We start from the raw sequence: 12,200 nt of genomic DNA, 5'->3' as shown, positions 1-12,200 counted from the left end.
CTTATATAACATAATATAATATGTAATATATAACATCCATATTAGTCAATACCAAAAATGTCCTAAAAAGTGTAAGTAGGTTTATTTTTGGTCACAAGAGTTTTGTAAATTTGAGTACAAGAGTTGGTCAGGACTTGAAGGGTTGGGTTTTGTTTTCCACAATGCCCACTGTTTTATTTTATTTTATTTTACCTTAATTTAACTAGGCAAGTCAGTTAAGAACAAATTCTTATTTTCAATGACGGCCTGGGAACAGTGGGTTAACTGCCTGTTCAGGGGCAGAACGACAGATTTGTACCTTGTCAGCTCGGGGGTTTGAACTCGCAACCTTCCGGTTACTAGTCCAACGCTCTAACCACTAGGCTACCCTGCCGCCCCGTGTCGCCCCGTGCCGCCCCCTGTGTCCAATAATGCTGGATTAATGAACAGGTGAGGTGATTGCGCTCTGTCCAATCCTAGTGCAGAACAGACAGACCTGCACCCCGCATCACAGCGGATTTACCCCAAGGAAACTCGGCACACGTTTTATTTTAACTTGAGAAATACCAAATACTATAGACAGATATAAAATGCACGACTAAAATCTCCTCTGCAAAAAAAACCCAGTCTAAATTAATGACAGATTTCTTGAGTTATATTTGATTAAATTCTTAGACTATTTTGAGGAAGTGTTACTGTCTTTGTTCCTGTGGCGTCTCATGAGGAAGTGTTACTGTCTTTGTTCCTGTGGCGTCTCATGGGGGGGAAACAGCAGGAACTGACACATACAACAACACCCTCAAGACTGAAATCTCCTTTTTTCTTAATGAGCAACAGAAAAACACATGAGGAATCAGGGGCATTCAATCACTCTTTAAGATGTACCCAACATTTGGACTAGAAGCTGACTTGTCTTTAAGATATAACCAACATTTGGACTAGAAGCTGACTTGTCTTTAAGATGTACCCAACATTTGGACTAGAAGCTGACTTGTCTTTAAGATGTACCCAACATTTGGACTAGAAGCTGACTTGTCTTTAAGATGTAACCAACATTTGGGCTAGAAGCTGACTTGTCTTTAAGATGTACCCAACATTTGGTCTAGAAGCTGACTTGTCTCTAAGATGTACCCAACATTTGGACTAGAAGCTGACTTGTCTTTAAGATGTAACCAACATTTGGGCTAGAAGCTGACTTGTCTTTAAGATATAACCAACATTTGGACTAGAAGCTGACTTGTCTTTAAGATGTACCCAACATTTGGACTAGAAGCTGACTTGTCTTTAAGATATAACCAACATTTGGGATAGAAGCTGACTTGTCTTTAAGATGTACCCAACATTTGGACTAGAAGCTGACTTGTCTCTAAGATATAACCAACATTTGGACTAGAAGCTGACTTGTCTTTAAGATATAATCAACATTTGGGATAGAAGCTGACTTGTCTCTAAGATATAATCAACATTTGGGATAGAAGCTGTCTTGTCTTTAAGATATAATCAACATTTGGGATAGAAGCTGACTTGTCTCTAAGATATAATCAACATTTGGGATAGAAGCTGTCTTGTCTTTAAGATATAACCAACATTTGGGCTAGAAGCTGACTTGTCTCTAAGATATAATCAACATTTGGGATAGAAGCTGTCTTGTCTTTAAGATATAACCAACATTTGGACTAGAAGCTGTCTTGTCTCTAAGATGTACCCAACATTTGGGATAGAGGCTGATATGTGTCTATAAATGAAAACTCTCTCTGTTCAGGACAACAGTACATGTGGTTCTGGTATAGATTAATACTCTCTCTGTTCAGGACAACAGTACATGTGGTTCTGGTATAGATTAATACTCTCTCTGTACAGGACAACAGTACATGTGGTTCTGGTATAGATTAAAACTCTCTCTGTTCAGGACAACAGTACATGTGGTTCTGGTATAGATTAAAACTCTCTCTGTACAGGACAACAGTACATGTGGTTCTGGTATAGATTAATACTCTCTCTGTTCAGGACAACAGTACATGTGGTTCTGGTATAGATTAAAACTCTCTTGTCTGTTCAGGACAACAGTACATGTGGTTCTGATATAGATTAAAACTCTCTCTGTACAGGACAACAGTACATGTGGTTCTGGTATAGATTAAAACTCTCTCTGTACAGGACAACAGTACATGTGGTTCTGGTATAGATTAATACTCTCTCTGTTCAGGACAACAGTACATGTGGTTCTGGTATAGATTAAAACTCTCTCTGTACAGGACAACAGTACATGTGGTTCTGGTATAGATTAAAACTCTCTTGTCTGTTCAGGACAACAGTACATGTGGTTCTGGTATAGATTAAAACTCTCTCTGTTCAGGACAACAGTACATGTGGTTCTGGTATAGATTAAAACTCTCTTGTCTGTTCAGGACAACAGTACATGTGGTTCTGGTATAGATTAAAACTCTCTCTGTTCAGGACAACAGTACATGTGGTTCTGGTATAGATTAAAACTCTCTTCTCTGTTCAGGACAACAGTACATGTGGTTCTGGTATAGATTAAAACTCTCTCTGTTCAGGACAACAGTACATGTGGTTCTGGTATAGATTAAAACTCTCTCTGTACAGGACAACAGTACATGGGGTTCTGGTATAGATTAAAACTCTCTCTGTACAGGACAACAGTACATGTGGTTCTGGTATAGATTAAAACTCTCTCTGTTCAGGACAACAGTACATGTGGTTCTGGTATAGATTAAAACTCTCTCTGTTCAGGACAACAGTACATGTGGTTCTGGTATAGATTAAAACTCTCTCTGTTCAGGACAACAGTACATGTGGTTCTGGTATAGATTAAAACTCTCTCTGTACAGGACAACAGTACATGTGGTTCTGGTATAGATTAAAACTCTCTTGTCTGTACAGGACAACAGTACATGTGGTTCTGGTATAGATTAAAACTCTCTTGTCTGTTCAGGACAACAGTACATGCGGTTCTGGTATAGATTAAAACTCTCTTCTCTGTTCAGGACAACAGTACATGTGGTTCTGGTATAGATTAAAACTCTCTTCTCTGTTCAGGACAACAGTACATGTGGTTCTGGTATAGATTAATACTCTCTCTGTACAGGACAACAGTACATGTGGTTCTGGTATAGATTAAAACTCTCTCTGTTCAGGACAACAGTACATGTGGTTCTGGTATAGATTAATACTCTCTCTGTACAGGACAACAGTACATGTGGTTCTGGTATAGATTAAAACTCTCTTCTCTGTTCAGGACAACAGTACATGGGGTTCTGGTATAGATTAAAACTCTCTCTGTACAGGACAACAGTACATGTGGTTCTGGTATAGATTAAAACTCTCTTCTCTGTTCAGGACAACAGTACATGGGGTTCTGGTATAGATTAAAACTCTCTCTGTACAGGACAACAGTACATGTGGTTCTGGTATAGATTAAAACTCTCTCTGTACAGGACAACAGTACATGTGGTTCTGGTATATATTAAAACTCTCTCTGTACAGGACAACAGTACATGTGGTTCTGGTATAGATTAAAACTCTCTCTGTACAGGACAACAGTACATGTGGTTCTGGTATAGATTAAAACTCTCTGTACAGGACAACAGTACATGTGGTTCTGGTATAGATTAAAACTCTCTTCTCTGTTCAGGACAACAGTACATGTGGTTCTGGTATAGATTAAAACTCTCTTGTCTGTACAGGACAACAGTACATGTGGTTCTGGTATAGATTAAAACTCTCTTCTCTGTTCAGGACAACAGTACATGTGGTTCTGGTATAGATTAAAACTCTCTTGTCTGTACAGGACAACAGTACATGTGGTTCTGGTATAGATTAAAACTCTCTTGTCTGTTCATGACAACAGTACATGTGGTTCTGGTATAGATTAAAACTCTCTTCTCTGTTCAGGACAACAGTACATGTGGTTCTGGTATAGATTAAAACTCTCTCTGTACAGGACAACAGTACATGTGGTTCTGGTATAGATTAAAACTCTCTTGTCTGTTCATGACAACAGTACATGTGGTTCTGGTATAGATTAAAACTCTCTTCTCTGTTCAGGACAACAGTACATGTGGTTCTGGTATAGATTAAAACTCTCTCTGTACAGGACAACAGTACATGTGGTTCTGGTATAGATTAAAACTCTCTTCTCTGTTCAGGACAACAGTACATGTGGTTCTGGTATAGATTAAAACTCTCTCTGTACAGGACAACAGTACATGTGGTTCTGGTATAGATTAAAACTCTCTCTGTACAGGACAACAGTACATGTGGTTCTGGTATAGATTAAAACTCTCTTCTCTGTTCAGGACAACAGTACATGTGGTTCTGGTATAGATTAATACTCTCTCTGTTCAGGACAACAGTACATGTGGTTCTGGTATAGATTAAAACTCTCTTCTCTGTTCAGGACAACAGTACATGTGGTTCTGGTATAGATTAATACTCTCTCTGTTCAGGACAACAGTACATGTGGTTCTGGTATAGATTAAAACTCTCTCTGTACAGGACAACAGTACATGTGGTTCTGGTATAGATTAAAACTCTCTGTACAGGACAACAGTACATGTGGTTCTGGTATAGATTAAAACTCTCTTCTCTGTTCAGGACAACAGTACATGTGGTTCTGGTATAGATTAAAACTCTCTTCTCTGTTCAGGACAACAGTACATGTGGTTCTGGTATAGATTAAAACTCTCTTGTCTGTACAGGACAACAGTACATGTGGTTCTGGTATAGATTAAAACTCTCTTGTCTGTTCATGACAACAGTACATGTGGTTCTGGTATAGATTAAAACTCTCTTCTCTGTTCAGGACAACAGTACATGTGGTTCTGGTATAGATTAAAACTCTCTCTGTACAGGACAACAGTACATGTGGTTCTGGTATAGATTAAAACTCTCTTGTCTGTTCATGACAACAGTACATGTGGTTCTGGTATAGATTAAAACTCTCTTCTCTGTTCAGGACAACAGTACATGTGGTTCTGGTATAGATTAAAACTCTCTCTGTACAGGACAACAGTACATGTGGTTCTGGTATAGATTAAAACTCTCTTCTCTGTTCAGGACAACAGTACATGTGGTTCTGGTATAGATTAAAACTCTCTCTGTACAGGACAACAGTACATGTGGTTCTGGTATAGATTAAAACTCTCTCTGTACAGGACAACAGTACATGTGGTTCTGGTATAGATTAATACTCTCTCTGTTCAGGACAACAGTACATGTGGTTCTGGTATAGATTAAAACTCTCTTGTCTGTTCAGGACAACAGTACATGTGGTTCTGGTATAGATTAAAACTCTCTCTGTACAGGACAACAGTACATGTGGTTCTGATATAGATTAAAACTCTCTCTGTTCAGGACAACAGTACATGTGGTTCTGGTATAGATTAAAACTCTCTCTGTACAGGACAACAGTACATGTGGTGCTGGTATAGATTAAAACTCTCTCTGTTCAGGACAACAGTACATGTGGTTCTGGTATAGATTAAAACTCTCTCTGTTCAGGACAACAGTACATGTGGTTCTGGTATAGATTAAAACTCTCTCTGTACAGGACAACAGTACATGTGGTTCTGGTATAGATTAAAACTCTCTCTGTTCAGGACAACAGTACATGTGGTTCTGGTATAGATTAAAACTCTCTCTGTACAGGACAACAGTACATGTGGTTCTGGTATAGATTAAAACTCTCTCTGTACAGGACAACAGTACATGTGGTTCTGGTATAGATTAAAACTCTCTCTGTTCAGGACAACAGTACATGTGGTTCTGGTATAGATTAAAACTCTCTCTGTACATGTGGTTCTGGTATAGATTAAAACTCTCTCTGTACAGGACAACAGTAAATGTGGTTCTGGTATAGATTAAAACTCTCTCTGTACAGGACAACAGTACATGTGGTTCTGGTATAGATGAAAACTCTCTCTGTTCAGGACAACAGTACATGTGGTTCTGGTATAGATTAAAACTCTCTCTGTTCAGGACAACAGTACATGTGGTTCTGGTATAGATTAAAACTCTCTCTGTACAGGACAACAGTACATGTGGTTCTGGTATAGATTAAAACTCTCTCTGTACAGGACAACAGTACATGTGGTTCTGGTATAGATTACAACTCTCTCTGTACAGGACAACAGTACATGTGGTTCTGGTATAGATTAAAACTCTCTCTGTACAGGACAACAGTACATGTGGTGCTGGTATAGATTAAAACTCTCTCTGTACATGTGGTTCTGGTATAGATTAAAACTCTCTCTGTACAGGACAACAGTACATGGGGTTCTGGTATAGATTACAACTCTCTCTGTACAGGACAACAGTACATGTGGTGCTGGTATAGATTAAAACTCTCTCTGTTCAGGACAACAGTACATGGGGTTCTGGTATAGATTACAACTCTCTCTGTACAGGACAACAGTACATGTGGTTCTGGTATAGATTAAAACTCTCTTGTCTGTTCAGGACAACAGTACATGTGGTTCTGGTATAGATTAAAACTCTCTCTGTACAGGACAACAGTAAATGTGGTTCTGGTATAGATTAAAACTCTCTCTGTACAGGACAACAGTACATGTGGTTCTGGTATAGATTAATACTCTCTCTGTACAGGACAACAGTACATGTGGTTCTGGTATAGATTAAAACTCTCTCTGTACAGGACAACAGTACATGTGGTTCTGGTATAGATTAAAACTCTCTCTGTTCAGGACAACAGTACATGTGGTTCTGGTATAGATTAAAACTCTCTCTGTACAGGACAACAGTACATGTGGTTCTGGTATAGATTAAAACTCTCTCTGTACAGGACAACAGTACATGTGGTTCTGGTATAGATTAAAACTCTCTCTGTACAGGACAACAGTACATGTGGTTCTGGTATAGATTAATACTCTCTCTGTTCAGGACAACAGTACATGTGGTTCTGGTATAGATTAAAACTCTCTCTGTACAGGACAACAGTACATGTGGTTCTGGTATAGATTAAAACTCTCTTGTCTGTTCAGGACAACAGTACATGCGGTTCTGGTATAGATTAATACTCTCTCTGTACAGGACAACAGTACATGTGGTTCTGGTATAGATTAAAACTCTCTCTGTACAGGACAACAGTACATGTGGTTCTGGTATAGATTAAAACTCTCTCTGTTCAGGACAACAGTACATGGGGTTCTGGTATAGATTACAACTCTCTCTGTACAGGACAACAGTACATGTGGTTCTGGTATAGATTAAAACTCTCTCTGTACAGGACAACAGTACATGTGGTTCTGGTATAGATTAAAACTCTCTTGTCTGTTCAGGACAACAGTACATGTGGTTCTGGTATAGATTAAAACTCTCTCTGTACAGGACAACAGTACATGTGGTTCTGGTATAGATTAAAACTCTCTCTGTACAGGACAACAGTACATGTGGTTCTGGTATAGATTAAAACTCTCTTGTCTGTTCAGGACAACAGTACATGTGGTTCTGGTATAGATTAATACTCTCTCTGTACAGGACAACAGTACATGTGGTTCTGGTATAGATTAAAACTCTCTTCTCTGTACAGGACAACAGTACATGTGGTTCTGGTATAGATTAAAACTCTCTCTGTACAGGACAACAGTACATGTGGTTCTGGTATAGATTAAAACTCTCTTGTCTGTTCAGGACAACAGTACATGTGGTTCTGGTATAGATTAAAACTCTCTTGTCTGTACAGGACAACAGTACATGTGGTTCTGGTATAGATTAATACTCTCTCTGTACAGGACAACAGTACATGTGGTTCTGGTATAGATTAAAACTCTCTCTGTACAGGACAACAGTACATGTGGTTCTGGTATAGATTAAAACTCTCTCTGTTCAGGACAACAGTACATGTGGTTCTGGTATAGATTAAAACTCTCTCTGTTCAGGACAACAGTACATGTGGTTCTGGTATAGATTAAAACTCTCTCTGTACAGGACAACAGTACATGTGGTTCTGGTATAGATTAAAACTCTCTCTGTATAGGACAACAGTACATGTGGTTCTGGTATAGATTAAAACTCTCTCTGTACAGGACAACAGAACATGTGGTTCTGGTATAGATTAAAACTCTCTTCTCTGTTCAGGACAACAGTACATGTGGTTCTGGTATAGATTAAAACTCTCTTGTCTGTACAGGACAACAGTACATGTGGTTCTGGTATAGATTAAAACTCTCTTGTCTGTTCATGACAACAGTACATGTGGTTCTGGTATAGATTAAAACTCTCTTCTCTGTTCAGGACAACAGTACATGTGGTTCTGGTATAGATTAAAACTCTCTCTGTACAGGACAACAGTACATGTGGTTCTGGTATAGATTAAAACTCTCTTCTCTGTTCAGGACAACAGTACATGTGGTTCTGGTATAGATTAAAACTCTCTCTATACAGGACAACAGTACATGTGGTTCTGGTATAGATTAAAACTCTCTCTGTTCAGGACAACAGTACATGTGGTTCTGGTATAGATTAAAACTCTCTCTGTTCAGGACAACAGTACATGTGGTTCTGGTATAGATTAAAACTCTCTCTGTTCAGGACAACAGTACACGTGGTTCTGGTATAGATTAAAACTCTCTCTGTACATGTGGTTCTGGTATAGATTAAAACTCTCTCTGTACAGGACAACAGTACATGTGGTTCTGGTATAGATTAAAACTCTCTCTGTTCAGGACAACAGTACATGTGGTTCTGGTATAGATTAAAACTCTCTCTGTTCAGGACAACAGTACATGTGGTTCTGGTATAGATTAAAACTCTCTGTTCAGGACAACAGTACATGTGGTTCTGGTATAGATTAAAACTCTCTCTGTTCAGGACAACAGTACATGTGGTTCTGGTATAGATTAAAACTCTCTGTTCAGGACAACAGTACATGTGGTTCTGGTATAGATTAAAACTCTCTCTGTACAGGACAACAGTACATGTGGTTCTGGTATAGATTAAAACTCTCTCTGTACAGGACAACAGTACACGTGGTTCTGGTATAGATTAAAACTCTCTCTGTACATGTGGTTCTGGTATAGATTAAAACTCTCTCTGTTCAGGACAACAGTACACGTGGTTCTGGTATAGATTAAAACTCTCTCTGTACATGTGGTTCTGGTATAGATTAAAACTCTCTCTGTACATGTGGTTCTGGTATAGATTAAAACTCTCTCTGTACAGGACAACAGTACATGTGGTTCTGGTATAGATTAAAACTCTCTTGTCTGTTCAGGACAACAGTACATGTGGTTCTGGTATAGATTAAAACTCTCTTGTCTGTTCAGGACAACGGTACATGTGGTTCTGGTATAGATTAAAACTCTCTTGTCTGTTCAGGACAACGGTACATGCGGTTCTGGTATAGATTAAAACTCTCTTCTCTGTTCAGGACAACAGTACATGTGGTTCTGGTATAGATTAAAACTCTCTCTGTACAGGACAACAGTACATGTGGTTCTGGTATAGATTAAAACTCTCTCTGTACAGGACAACAGTACATGTGGTTCTGGTATAGATTAAAACTCTCTCTGTTCAGGACAACAGTACATGTGGTTCTGGTATAGATTAAAACTCTCTCTGTACAGGACAACAGTACATGTGGTTCTGGTATAGATTAAAACTCTCTCTGTACAGGACAACAGTACATGTGGTTCTGGTATAGATTAAAACTCTCTCTGTACAGGACAACAGTACATGTGGTTCTGGTATAGATTAAAACTCTCTCTGTACAGGACAACAGTACATGTGGTTCTGGTATAGATTAAAACTCTCTCTGTACAGGACAACAGTACATGTGGTTCTGGTATAGATTAAAACTCTCTCTGTACAGGACAACAGTACATGTGGTTCTGGTATAGATTAAAACTCTCTCTGTACAGGACAACAGTACATGTGGTTCTGGTATAGATTAAAACTCTCTTCTCTGTTCAGGACAACAGTACATGTGGTTCTGGTATAGATTAAAACTCTCTTCTCTGTACAGGACAACAGTACATGTGGTTCTGGTATAGATTAAAACTCTCTTCTCTGTTCAGGACAACAGTACATGTGGTTCTGGTATAGATTAAAACTCTCTTGTCTGTTCAGGACAACAGTACATGTGGTTCTGGTATAGATTAAAACTCTCTTGTCTGTACAGGACAACAGTACATGTGGTTCTGGTATAGATTAAAACTCTCTTGTCTGTTCATGACAACAGTACATGTGGTTCTGGTATAGATTAAAACTCTCTTCTCTGTTCAGGACAACAGTACATGTGGTGCTGGTATAGATTAAAACTCTCTCTGTTCAGGACAACAGTACATGTGGTTCTGGTATAGATTAAAACTCTCTCTGTTCAGGACAACAGTACATGTGGTTCTGGTATAGATTAAAACTCTCTCTGTTCAGGACAACAGTACATGTGGTTCTGGTATATATTAAAACTCTTTCTGTACAGGACAACAGTACATGTGGTTCTGGTATAGATTAAAACTCTCTCTGTTCAGGACAACAGTACATGTGGTTCTGGTATAGATTAAAACTCTCTCTGTTCAGGACAACAGTACATGTGGTTCTGGTATAGATTAAAACTCTCTCTGTTCAGGACAACAGTACATGTGGTTCTGGTATAGATTAAAACTCTCTCTGTACAGGACAACAGTACATGTGGTTCTGGTATAGATTAAAACTCTCTCTGTTCAGGACAACAGTACATGTGGTTCTGGTATAGATTAAAACTCTCTCTGTACAGGACAACAGTACATGTGGTTCTGGTATAGATTAAAACTCTCTCTGTTCAGGACAACAGTACATGTGGTTCTGGTATAGATTAAAACTCTCTCTGTACAGGACAACAGTACATGTGGTTCTGGTATAGATTAAAACTCTCTCTGTTCAGGACAACAGTACATGTGGTTCTGGTATAGATTAAAACTCTCTTCTCTGTTCAGGACAACAGTACATGTGGTTCTGGTATAGATTAATACTCTCTCTGTACAGGACAACAGTACATGTGGTTCTGGTATAGATTAAAACTCTCTCTGTTCAGGACAACAGTACATGTGGTTCTGGTATAGATTAAAACTCTCTTCTCTGTACAGGACAACAGTACATGTGGTTCTGGTATAGATTAAAACTCTCTCTGTTCAGGACAACAGTACATGTGGTTCTGGTATAGATTAAAACTCTCTCTGTTCAGGACAACAGTACATGTGGTTCTGGTATAGATTAAAACTCTCTCTGTACAGGACAACAGTACATGTGGTTCTGGTATAGATTAAAACTCTCTGTTCAGGACAACAGTACATGTGGTTCTGGTATAGATTAAAACTCTCTCTGTACAGGACAACAGTACATGTGGTTCTGGTATAGATTAAAACTCTCTCTGTACAGGACAACAGTACATGTGGTTCTGGTATAGATTAAAACTCTCTTCTCTGTTCAGGACAACAGTACATGTGGTTCTGGTATAGATTAAAACTCTCTTCTCTGTACAGGACAACAGTACATGTGGTTCTGGTATAGATTAAAACTCTCTCTGTTCAGGACAACAGTACATGTGGTTCTGGTATAGATTAAAACTCTCTCTGTTCAGGACAACAGTACATGTGGTTCTGGTATAGATTAAAACTCTCTCTGTTCAGGACAACAGTACATGTGGTTCTGGTATAGATTAAAACTCTCTCTGTACAGGACAACAGTACATGTGGTTCTGGTATAGATTAAAACTCTCTCTGTATAGGACAACAGTACATGTGGTTCTGGTATAGATTAAAACTCTCTCTGTTCAGGACAACAGTACATGTGGTTCTGGTATAGATTAAAACTCTCTTGTCTGTACAGGACAACAGTACATGTGGTTCTGGTATAGATTAAAACTCTCTTGTCTGTTCAGGACAACAGTACATGTGGTTCTGGTATAGATTAAAACTCTCTCTGTTCAGGACAACAGTACATGTGGTGCTGGTATAGATTAAAACTCTCTCTGTTCAGGACAACAGTACATGTGGTTCTGGTATAGATTAATACTCTCTCTGTTCAGGACAACAGTACATGTGGTTCTGGTATAGATTAAAACTCTCTCTGTACAGGACAACAGTACATGTGGTTCTGGTATAGATTAAAACTCTCTCTGTACAGGACAACAGTACATGTGGTTCTGGTATAGATTAAAACTCTCTTCTCTGTTCAGGACAACAGTACATGTGGTTCTGGTATAG

General features: G+C 38.7%; 1 protein-coding gene across 1 annotated transcript in view; it reads left to right on the top strand.

The window, feature by feature from the left end:
- Window positions 1-12,200, top strand: part of LOC110525058 (probable E3 ubiquitin-protein ligase HERC1) — a 241,985-nt gene that overhangs the window by 177,824 nt on the left and 51,961 nt on the right. The window lies entirely within an intron of this gene.

This window comes from Oncorhynchus mykiss, chromosome 6 (assembly GCF_013265735.2).
Source record: "Oncorhynchus mykiss isolate Arlee chromosome 6, USDA_OmykA_1.1, whole genome shotgun sequence".
In the NCBI taxonomy this organism is placed as follows: Eukaryota; Metazoa; Chordata; class Actinopteri; order Salmoniformes; family Salmonidae; genus Oncorhynchus; species Oncorhynchus mykiss.
This window is presented reverse-complemented; position numbering and strand designations above follow the sequence as displayed.